The 12,362-nt window shown below is 44.2% G+C and overlaps 1 protein-coding gene across 3 annotated transcripts in view; it reads left to right on the forward strand.

The window, feature by feature from the left end:
- Positions 1–428: 428 nt before the first annotated feature.
- ITSN1 (intersectin 1) overlaps positions 429–12,362 on the forward strand; it is a 348,624-nt gene continuing 336,690 nt past the window's right edge. For 2 of the 3 annotated variants that reach the window (XM_082244893.1, XM_082244894.1), the window contains exon 1: positions 430–590. The gene's annotated coding sequence lies outside the window, so the exon portion shown is untranslated. Of the gene's footprint in view, positions 591–12,362 lie in introns of all 3 variants that reach the window. The other variant, XM_082244896.1, reaches the window with a different exon arrangement.

Below are 12,362 nucleotides of genomic sequence, written 5' to 3' on the forward strand. Positions count from 1 at the left end.
CGCTGCGGCGGCCATATTTGTTTCTGGCAAAGACTATCTGCCAGTTTTCCTCCAAACTGCCCTGTTCCCATTTTAGCAGGGCACAAGGATTTTAAAAATATTACCCAGGCTCGTTATTATTTTCATTTCGCAAATATAATAGAACGTAAGCCAAGTCCAACGCTCCTTTTCTAAAAGAACCAAGAGGATTCCGGTGCTGTTAGCGCGCTCCACGACACTGAACGTTGCCTATCCTGACAGCGAGAGGTGCCGTAAAATTCTGCCTCCCTGACTAGAAATGGCTACCAGTCGGCGGCCGTCGCAGGCCCGTCTCCCGGGCTCATGAGTGATGACGTCACAGCTCCTTGCCGCATCTACGCTAAGAATGCATCGAGCTGCCTTATAGGTGGAGGGGTGGGAAAGAGGGCGTGGCCAGCGGCGTGTCCGATTGGCCGCCTGAGGTGCGGCGTCAGTGAATGGCTGGGAGGAGGCGCTGTGGGTGAGGGGCGCTCTGATTCTTCCACACACCAGAGCTGCCAGCGAAGGGAGCGAGACGGCGGGGGGCGATGTGTGACCGGAGCCGCCTGCCCTGAGCCTGGGAGCGCTATGAGGTAAGGGGGGGGGGGCATAACATTCAGGGGTCACCTTATCCCATGTCCTGCTTGAGACTGCAGAGTGCTGTAACCCATGGCAACCCCTGAGAACCCTCCCGACATGGCTGCTGCAGTACTAGGCCAACACACAGTGTCCGCTGTCAGGGCGCCTCCTACAGGGGACCAGTGGTCAGCAATGGGGTCACCATTTGTATTGTTCTCATACTGAGGATGGCTGGATGGAGGGGTCACTTATCCCATAATACCAGGCTTGTTCTGTATAGGGCTGTCCCCTATAGCAACCAGTCAGAACCCTTCCCCCCTCACTACTGATAGTGTCACATACCATAGGATCTCTATCTAAAGGGGGGTGACCAGTGGCAATGATTACAAGTATTTATAAGTTTCTCTAGAAGAATACATCACTTCATCCTGTGACAGAGATGTGCACACTTCTTCAGCAGGGTGTGACAACCAATAGTACCCGATGGAACCAAAGTACTGTAACCCATAGCAACCAGGTGACCTCAAAGGGGTTATGACTGTTTGCTATGGGTTAAAGCATTTTGGTTATGACTGGTTACTATGTGATACAGAAAAGGTCTGTAAGCCACAGCAACCAGTTGTTGCCGATGTGCTGTAAGCCACAGCAACCAGTTGTTGCCGATGTGCTGTAAGCCATAGCAACCAGTTGTGGCTAAGGAGCAGTAAGCCATAGCAACCAGTTGTGGCCGATGTGCTGTAAGCCACAGCAGCCAGTTGTGGCCAATGTGCTGTAAGCCACAGCAGCCAGTTGGGGCCGATGTGCTGTAAGCCACAGCAGCCAGTTGTGGCCGATGTGCTGTAAGCCACAGCAGACAGTTGTGGCCGATGTGCTGTAAGCCACAGCAGACAGTGGCGGCCCGAGGAGGCGGCATGACCAAGTGTCATCTATAATGCTCTCATCTAGAGGGATTTATCGCTGTAACAGGCTTGTTCTGTGTAGTGCCGTCACCTATGGCAACCAATCATAAACCATCTGATATTGCTGTTTCCTAATATAGTATGTCTATCTGAAAGATGAATTAAAGAGGAAGTAAACTTTCCTTGTTCGCGTCTACCGGCCATCTGATTGGCCGGAGGCGCGATTACATCACGCCGCCGTTCACGTCACTGCGCTCTGAAGGAACGGCACAGGTGGCTATTCCTTCAGAGCGCATGCGCTGATGACGTTATCGGCTGCATGCAATGTAAATATCTCCTAAACGGTGCAAGTTTAGGAGATATTTATAGCACCTATAGGTAAGTCTTTAAAGTGGGTTTACAACCACATTAATATGACCAGGGGAAATGTTAATAATTTTGTAATCTTTTCATCTAGAAGAAAAGATCATTGCATCCTGTGACGGGAATGTACAGACTTATTCTGTAAAGTGCCGTAACCCATAGCAACTAGTCATAACCCATCTCTCTGACTGTACTGCTTCCTAATAAAGTATCAGATACAGGATCTCCATCTGGAGGGGTCATTGATATGATGACATGTGGAAATGGATCACATGTCGATTAGTTCCATGTAGAGGGGGATAGATCGCTGTATCCTTTAACAGGGGTACTGAAGAAGCCCAGTGATTGGGTGATATGCGTATAGGAGGGAGGAGCCGAGCCTGTGATGTCACGTAGCCACCGCGATCTGTGCCGAGTTGTGAGCAGACGAATGTGAATGGAATTACAAGCGCTTTTGATTTTATATTTTGTGATTATTTTTTTTTTTTATATGGGGGCTTTTAATAAACTTTGTTCAAATGGAGAGCACTATGTAGTCTGCTTTTGTATTTGCATGAGGTTTGCAGAGCAGTAAGAGGAGCTTGCAGAGCCAGATGCAAAGAGAAGAGATCCTAGCAGGAGATTGCAGTAGTGTTAATATACAAAGCTGATTGATCTCCTCTGTGAGGTGAGCAGATTTTTTTTTCCCAGCCGGCGGCGGTGTGCACTTTTCGGTGTCATTAAGTGATTGAAGAACACTGCGATGGATCGCTCTTATTGCATTTTTTATTTACACATGGACTTTGTTTTTTTTTTTTTGGGTTGATTTCTGGTTTGTTTTAAAAAAAAAAACTTTGAAGATACAGAACATTTTTTATTAATATACTTTTATTCTATTACTTTTTATGGTCATTTTTGGTTGCACTGCACTGTAAGAATATTTATAGGACCTAAAGTTCTGTCCACTATTGCAGCCAATCAGAACCCCAATCCCGGAGTTCACTGTTTCTTAGTAATGCATCACACATAGGATCTCCATCTATTGGGGAAATTGCTGAGATGTGACAGGGATGTACAGACCTATTCTGCAAAGTGCTTTAACTCATAGCAACCAATCAGAACCCTTCTCCCTGACTACCACTTCCTAATAAAGTGACAGATACAGGATTGCTATCAGTAAGGAGTAATTAACCGATGACTTATGGAAATGATCAGGTCACGTGTATTCTCATCCAGAGGAATAGATTGCCGTATTCTGTAACAAGCATACAGACTTGTTCTGCAAAGTGCCGACACCTATGACAACCAATAAGAGCCCATCTAATATTACTGTTCTCTAATATACAGTGCCTGGAAAAAGTATTCACAACCCTTAAAATTTTCCACATTTTGTCATGTTACAACCAAAAACATAAATGTATTTTTGTGGTAGACCAACACAGTGGACCATTGAGGTGCTCTGTGTATTGAGGAGACCCCTAAGGAGGGAGATTTTAGAACTTTCCTCTGTGGGAAAGCATATTCCTCCTTGTTGCATCTTTATTGACTTTGTCAAGTGCCTCACAAAAGAGGAGTTCTCCTTGGACATATTTGTGAGGCATCTTTAACAGGCAGCTTTCGATGACCAGGCTTTGAGCCATAAGCTTATGTGCATGTTGAAGGAACTCGCTGCCAAAGTACAGTCCTAAAATACAGGAACATAATGGTTGTTTATTGCCCTAGTCCAGTTAGCTGCAATTTGGTAAACAGAAATTGCAGCAGTATCTGGTTGCAGAGCTGGGCCTGGAAGTGTAAAGACAGCCTTAACCACTTCCGGACCGCTCCCACCGTGTATTTACGTCGGTACTTTGACGTTAAATACCGGGGTTATGGCAGCTATCAGGTATTTTTTTTTTTTTTAAACTGCGGGCGGTCCACTTTAACATAAGGGTGGTCCCAGCAGCAGATTCACTGCGGCATCACCTTTTATGGACAATGGGAGAGATGCCCCCCCCACTTTCCTGCCGTTTCCCGGTTGTTTTCCCTGCTTTCCGGAGCCAGTGGTAGTGGGGAAAACTATCTGCTCCACTCTCCTCTTAGGCAAGAAGTCGAGTGAGGGCAAGATGGCCCCCCCCTCGACTCTTATGGCCTTGGAAGACTGGAGCGACGTCAATACATCGCTTCCTCCCAACGGCCTTAACCACTTGCCAACCGCCGCACGACCATTTACTGCGGCGGTCAGCCCCGTACAGGCAAAGTGACGTAGTACTATGTCGCTAGCCTGAGAGCCTTTAGGGGGGCAAGCGCTCGCTGCCGGAGGCGCGCTCCTGCCCCCGCTCGTTCCCTAAGAAGTCCGCGCGTGTGACTGGCGGACCCGATGTCCGCCGGTCACTCCCAATCTCCCCGTGGAGAGGGAGAAAGGCAGGCGGCTGATGTAAACAAAGCCGCCTGTCATTCTCCCTGATCTAACTGCAAAGATCATACGATCCTGCTATGTAGGATCTTATGTCTCTGTGGTTACATCACTAGCCATGCCCCCCCCACAGTTAGAAGCACGCCCCTAGGGACACACTTAACCCCTGCATCACCAATAAAGTTAACCCCTTCCCTGCCAGTCATTTTTACAGTAACAGTGCATATGTATATCACTGATTACTGTAGTATTGTCACTGGTACCCCCAAAAGTGTCAAAAATGTCAGTCAAGGGTCCGATCTGTCCGCCGCAATGTTGCAGTCCTGCAAAAAAAATTGCAGATCGCCGCCATTACTCATTTAAAAAAAAAAAAAAAATTACAAAAATCTTTCCCTTAGTAAACGCAATAACTTTTGCGCAAACCAATCAAAATACGCTTTTTGCGATGTTTTTTTTTTTTTTTACCAAACATATGTAGCAGAAAACAAATTGGCCTAAAATTTTAAAATTTGATTTTTAAATTTTTTTTTTTTGGGGAACTTCATATAAAAAAAATATGAAAAATATTATTTTTTCAAAATTGTCGCTCATTTTTTTGTTTATAGCACAAAAGTATTTGTAAGACCGCTGCACAAATATGGTGTGATAAAAAAATATTACAACAATCTCCATTTTATTCTCTAGGGTCTCTGCTAAAAAGAATATATATAATGTTTGGGGCTTCTGAGAAATTTTCTAGGAAAAAAAAAAAATGATTTTCACTTTTAAACAAGGGTCAGAAATAGGCCTGGTCCTTAAGTGGTTAAAAAAAAATCTCAAAATTCCTATCTGCTGAACCTTTTAAATGAAGGAACATCTTCATTTAGTACAGGGAGATGTTTAAGACCAGTTCACATTTTTTGGCAACTCTTTCCACTGGATAAAGTTTAGCAATGATTTTCAGAGGGGTGAAAATCTCTTCTGATTTGACCCAATCGTTATAAATGGCCTAGTCTACTTGATCATGAACGATAGGGCCCCTTTCACACTTGTGCGATGTGTCCTGCAACTTGGGACTACAGAGCCACATAAGTTGTACCCCATGATTTCCAATGAGTACCATTCATATCATTGCGACTTCATAGTAGTCTTTTCACTACTTTTGGTCCGACTTTGATGCAACCTGACATCCATACACCTCAAGATTACACAGGCGTTACTTCAAGTCACATCAAAGTCACGTCACGTTTAGGTTGTACAAGTGTGACAGGGGACTTAGTCTTTTTAGATTTAGCAGGTCTCTTTTATAATCAAAGGGGCATAGCGAGATGGAAGAGATTAAGGTGTAATATTCTCATCTAGAAGGATAGATCAATGCATCCTATGACAGGAATGTGCCATAACCCATGAGAACTCCTCTCCTCTTCTGGGTCCCTTTCTGATTCAGGTGGATGGTACCCAGAGCTCGGCATTCAGGGGTCACCATATCCCATAGCAACCTTTTAAAAACTCTTCTCCCCTGATTGACTGCTGCTGTACTGATGGAAGGCTAACACAGTGTTGGCTGTCAGATTGCCTTTTGCAGGACCAGTGATGTGATGTCCAATGGGGTCATTATTTGTATTCTTCCTAATCACTTCCGGACCGCCCACCTTGCATTTACGTCGGTACTTTGACGTTAAGTACTGGTGTTCTAGCAGCAGATAGCTGCCATAACCCTGGTATTTTTCTTCATGGCTGGCGGTCCTCTTTCACATAAAAGTGGTACCGCGGGATCACTTTTATGGGTGGCGGGAGAGGTGCCCACCCTCTTCCCGCCGCTTCCCGGACATTTTCCCAGCTTTCCGGAGCGGTCGGTAGCGAGAAAAACGATCCAGTCCTTTCAGGTCCTAGGCAGGAAGTCGAGTGAGGGCAAGATGGCCCCCACTCAACTCTATGGCCTTAGAGGACCGGTGTAACGTTAAAAAACCATACCTCGTGAAAATTCCCTACCCTCGTCACTTCCTCTGCACATACGTCATGGAACAGCTGAGCAGCTTACCAGTGCGCATGTTCACAGCTCCGGAGGGTAGGGAATTTTCATGGGGTAGTGTTTTGTAACGTTACACCGAATCAGCTGTTGCCGCGGGTTCATGAAATCATCTCCGCTCCTACCCCTGTGACTTCCCTGATCTCGGCAACTAAATGTAAAAGCGGCAGGTGTATGAAAATATAAATCACGGAGATTTAGTAGCCGAGATCAGGGAAGTCACAGGGGTAGGAGCGGAGATGATTTAATGTTGCAGCGGAGATGATTTAATGTACCCGCGGCAACAGCTGATGCGTTGTAACGTTAAAAAACCCTACCCCGAGAGAATTCCATACCCTCTGGAGCTGTGAGCATGCGCACTGGTAAGCTGCTCAGCTGTTCCATGAGGTAGGTGCACCGGAAGTGACGAGGGTAGGGAATTTTCACGGGTAGGGTTTTTTCAGGGAACACCGGAACAACGTCATATGTTGCTTCCTCCTCACGGCCTTAAAGGGCAGAAAAAAAAAAAGACTTTTTTTTTGCTTTTAAGTGGTAGATGTGAGATGTGAGGTCTTTTTGACCCCAGGTCTCCCATTAAAGAGGACCTGTCATGCTTATTTCTATTACAAGGGATGTTTACATTCCTTTGTAATAGGAATAAAAATGACCATTTTTTTTTTTTTTTTTAAAGGGACAGTGTAAAACTAAAAGGTAAAATAAAAAATTCAAGTGCCCAGTCCCTCTGAGCTCGCTCGCAGAAGCGAACGCATAAGCAGGTAGTGCCCACATATGTAAACGGTGTTCAAACCACATATGTGAGGTATTGTTGCGATTGCTCGAGTGAGAGCAATAGTTCAAGCCCTAAACCTCCTCTGTAACTCTAAACTTGTAACCTGTAGAAGTTTTTAAAAGGTCGCCTATGGAGATTTTTAAATACCAATGTTTGTTGCCATCCCACGAGCGTGCGCAATTTTGAAGCATGACATGTTGGGTATCTATTTACTCTGCGTAACGTCTCCTTAACATTATAGAAATAATTAGGCCAACTTTACTGTTTTCTTACACTTTTTTTTTTTTTTTTTTTTTTTTAATTGGAAAAAATTTTTTTTTTTCCAAAAAAATTCCGTTTGGAAGACCGCTGCGCAAATACGGTGTGACATAAAGTATTGGAGCGATCTCCATTTTATTCTCTAGGGTCTCTACTAAAAAAAAAATATAATGTTTGGGGGGTTCTAAGTAATTTTCTAGCAAAAAATACTGATTTTTAACTTGTAAATAACAAGTGACAGAAATAGGCCTGGTCTTTAAGTGGGCAATCTTGAAGATGGCTGGATGGTGAGGTCACCTTATCCCATGATACAAGGGGGATGTACAGAACTGTACCAACCAGTTCCCTGATCTGTTTCCCATTCAGGTTTCAGGTAAGGGATCCCTGTGTGGAGGGGAGTGGATATCATGATCAGTAAAATAATATTATCTGTAAAGTTTTCAGTCTAGGTCACTTCATCCTGTTGTATCTTGCTATGGTTGGTAACACATAGCAGCCTGCCAGAAATCACTGACGTGACTGCTACCTTTTCATCTAAGCGGAAAACGGTATGTTGGTGATGAGATGGAAATATTTATAGATAATTTGTAATGTACTCAGTATAGGTTACTTTGTCCCGTGACATGGATAAACAGGCTTATTCTGAAAAGTGCATCGACTATCAGAATTCAGTTTTCTATCCTGACTGCTGCTTCATAATGCCTGGTACACACCATTATGTTATCGGACGAATGATCATTTATTTTTTATTTTTTGCCTGCTTGTCTCATTTTGAAAATGATGAATTTACTAAAATTCCAAAAATTCTAGTACGACAGAATAAAAATTCGGAAGTGATGTAATGTGTTGTAGCATATTTGTATTTTTTTTTTCGAACAACTGTACTAATTAAATGAAAATCCTACGATCTGGTATCGTATGAGAATTTTTTTTATTCTTGTCCCATCAGATAATTTCTAATAAAGTGTTGTGATCGGCTCTCGAAAGCTGTGTACTAACGATCAGATTATCATACGATTTTCTGATTGTGTGTATGGGCCATAAGAGTGTGTTGGCATTATGCTTCCCATCTATAAGAGCCGGTTCACACTACATACACATATAGGTGTGTGTGTGTGTGTGTGTGTATATATATATATATATATATCACACACACACACACACACACACACACACACACACACACACACACACACGTGTGAAAGGAGGGTAACGCCATCCCTGCAAATCATTTCAGTAGCGCAGGGATAGGGTTCCGCTCCTTTCACACCTATATGTGTATATATACGTGTGTGTGTGTGTGTGTGTGTGTGTATATATACCCCTACACAGAAGTTCAGATGTCATGCCTGCCTCCAAAGACGTCCACAAAAAAGCCCAATAAACTCCTGAAACAAAAACGCCCAGGTGTAAAAGGAGCGGAGCCCCATCCCTGCTCTACTAATAATTCTAAGGAAAATGATCTTTTTCTTATGGCGGTCACCCTGACATGGATGAGTTCTGTCACCCTGGCATAGCAGTCAGAGTCAGTTCACCCTAAACTACACTACGGTCACCCTGACACTTAACACTTTTCCTACAGAAACTAGATTATTGAATCTAACTATAGTGGTATATAGTACCCTAACTACACTGCATATCCCTTTCCTCACACTAAGTTTCCACCAGTGCCACGAATCAGTGTCCACCAGTGCCACTGCCCACCAGTACCATGTATCAGTGCCACTTATCAGTGTCCACCAGTGCCACTCACACAGACCAGGCAGAGATAATGGTATATAGGAACTGTAGGCATGGCTGCAATGTGGGGAATGCCTGGTTAATTTTCCTTCTTCCTGGAAAGTCGGATCACAAGTCACTTCAAATAAGATAAGGATCTGATTTGGAGGCGACTCCCATTGAAGTCTATTGGCACATGTCGGATACAAGTCGCCTCAAAGTAGTACAGGACCCTTTTCTGAAGTCGGAGCGACTTCAGTAGTGCCAATTAAGATGGCTCTCATTGATTTACATTGCATTTGTTATGTCAAGCGACTTGGGGCGACTTGAGGGCACACAAGTTGCCTGACAAGTCACGGCAGTGTGAATGGAGTCTAAGGCCCCGTTCACATACATGCAACGCTACTTCCCGGGGCGACCTCCGAGGTCGTGGTGCGAGCAGCGCGCCGCGACCTCGGAGCGGCTGGCACGGACTTCATAACATTGAAGTCTATAACGGTCGCTCCGGGTCGCCCCAAAGAAGCTCCGGACCCTTTTTCTAAGTCAGAACGACTTGTGTCGCTCCTATTAGAACGGGTCCGCAGCTTCCCTATGGAAGGCGACCTGTGAGGCGACCAGGTCGCCTCACAGGTCGCCTATTATTATGGTGACCTTTGTAAATTATTACATTGTAGTTCTTTTTGTTTGGATTTTTGCATCCGGAGAGATGTTTGCGGCTTCGTTCACACCTATGTATTGTAGGGGATATGCACAAAACTGTGTGCTCCCCCCCCCCCCCCCCCCCCAGTGCAGGAAAACATACTGCCCTTATCAGAAGGTGCAGCAGTGCCATTAATTCTTACTGGCACCCCCCATGCATCTTGTTAACGCACCCTGAAACACATGGTAAATTGTTCAAATTTGTCAAGCATTCCATTTGCCCATTTCTCTCACAGAATGCAGCCTGTTGAAATTATTGGGCTGCCTTAAGTGGGGCACATGGAAATGTGCAAAAAAAGCATGCACACTCCGTCACGCCTGTGTGGAGTATCATGAAGGAGTGATCTGCAGGCAGATCATGGCTGCTGGTGGGAAGGGCTGTACATGGCTTCCTGAAGACAGCACCTTACCTTAGGTAATACTTCTATATGATGCATAGCCTCCATGATTGACAAAACTGAAATCCAGTGAATGAAAGGGCTGGGGATAGTCATCCAGGCAGGAAATAGAAGTGGGCTTTATCTGACTTGCAGCACCTTCTAATGCACACTGGGAAAAGCTCAGTGTGCAGTGAAATCAAAGCAACAGTAACAGTGTTGGTATTAATATTTGATCAGTTTGTGTTTTTTTTTTTTTTTTATTATTTTGATCATGCACTGTGCATATGTTTGTGGCTGCTTTCCTGTTTTTGCACACACATCCTAGGCGGGCATGGGACTCTTAGCAGTGACCTGGAAACAGCCAGCCTTGCCTTTTTGAGGGCTGAGGATGATTAGTTGGAACTGAAAATAGATAAGTTGCTACTGTGCATCATCACACCACAAAATATTCCACTTGGGGAGCAAGTGTTAATGGGTAGGTGATAACGCTGCTATTCTAAAGGAGCACAGAAGTGAGGGTTGTCACCTTGGAACAGGATGTTTGGGGCTAAACTCTTACTTGCAGGCTGACTAGATGAAATTGCAGCCAAAGACTCCAAGGAAGAATACATTCTGGATGATGATGCATTTTGTCAGTCTACCCAACAGGTATAGTTCTAGGTGGAAGCTGCTGGTCTGAATCTGCTTCCGTTTGCTTATATCATGGACACTCCAACAATGAGATCCCTCTGTTAAAATTCTTAACTCTTTCTGTCCTCCTTGGAGGCACTGGACTGGTTCAACGGTCCATTTTTTTTTTTTTGTTTTCTGTTGCATTTTCTATACTATGAAATGAATTAAACACCAGACAAGGAGTGTTGGGGACCAATTCTTGCAGCAAGTGTGCAGACCAAAGATTTCTCCCCATAGTCAGTAGCCTTTATCAAATATATCAGTTTTTGCTCTGCCTGTAAAGGAGCTACAGGACAGGAGTATGAAAGTGTCAGTTTTTGTATACCATGCTGTCACTGTGTTGGCCATTTGTCTCCCATAGACACCTATGAAATATCCACTTTATTACACTCCATTGCTGAGAAATCTCTGTGAGGATCTTTTCTAAGCAAATTAGAAGTGTCAAAAGACTGATGTCTGGGACATATGACGTTTGGTTCCTGCACACTATGGCATGCATGAGGAAGATCAGTAGTCGTATAGATACTCAGAGATTGGAATAAAAATCAAACATGCTGGTTCACCTACTTAAGTTGTCCTCCTAAATACTCCTGTCGTGATTGAATGTTGGTCTTTGCGGAAAGTTTTGAAGTTTCCTGCAGTGATTGGCCAATAGGAATGTGTGAAGGCTTAGCTATACAGAAGCATCAGAACATCAGATCTGCTGGCATTATGCCATGTCAGGAAGGTAGTGGTGGCTCTGGGTATATGCAGGTACCTCCTAGGTGTCAGCTCTTCATACCTGCAGGTACCTCCTAGGTGTCAGCTCTTCATACCTGCAGCAGTTTTTTTTTTATCTCCTTCCTAATGGTTTGTTTAACCTATCAGCATGTATTTTTAAATGAAAAGCAACGCCAACATGGATAAACACAGGAAGAACATGGAAGCTCTGTGCACAAAGTATTTGGTATTGGGACTCAACACAACACTATTGCTGGCAGATGGCTTCCTGTCTACATGCATGTGCTCCAGCAACTTCTGCATGGCATTTCTTAACCCCTTGGAGCATAAGCCTTTTTCTGACATATGTTGCTTACAAGTTAAAATCAGTATTTCTCTTTCGTTCACTGATGGATACAGCTCCATATCTTCTTAGACCCTTGGGCTTATGCTGCTCTCTCTTCAGGAGTAGGACTAGGCGGAAACAGATCTAGCTATGCCCTGGAGGCAGTCCCAAGGGGTATACCCTCACTTCCTGCTATAGGACTTTAGTTTTTTTCTGCCTAGTCCTGACATTTTTTCCTTTTTAAATTGACATTTTTTTTCTTCCTTTTGTAGTTCACACAGGAGCAGAAAATAGCAATCGCCTGACTGGACGACGCACTGAATATCATAGATCCTAATGGGCCATACACTTTCTAAGATTTTCTGAAGACTTTTTCCTTTAGATTTACCAAAACCATATAATATAAGGTCAAACCTAAACACTTTCAATTTGTATGCAATCTGGCAGGCCCTTGCACTACATAGAAAAGGTAAATCTGAAGGAAAAAGTCTTCAGAAAATCTTATAGTGTGTATGGCCCTTTACGGTCTTCCCAGTCTGGCCTGCGAGCGTGAGCCAAGTATTAGCTCCACGCTAGGTTGGCCGTGACATAGCCCCACTGGAC

Source organism: Pelophylax lessonae (assembly GCF_965119305.1).
Source record: "Pelophylax lessonae genome assembly, chromosome: 2".
NCBI classification, from domain to species: Eukaryota; Metazoa; Chordata; class Amphibia; order Anura; family Ranidae; genus Pelophylax; species Pelophylax lessonae.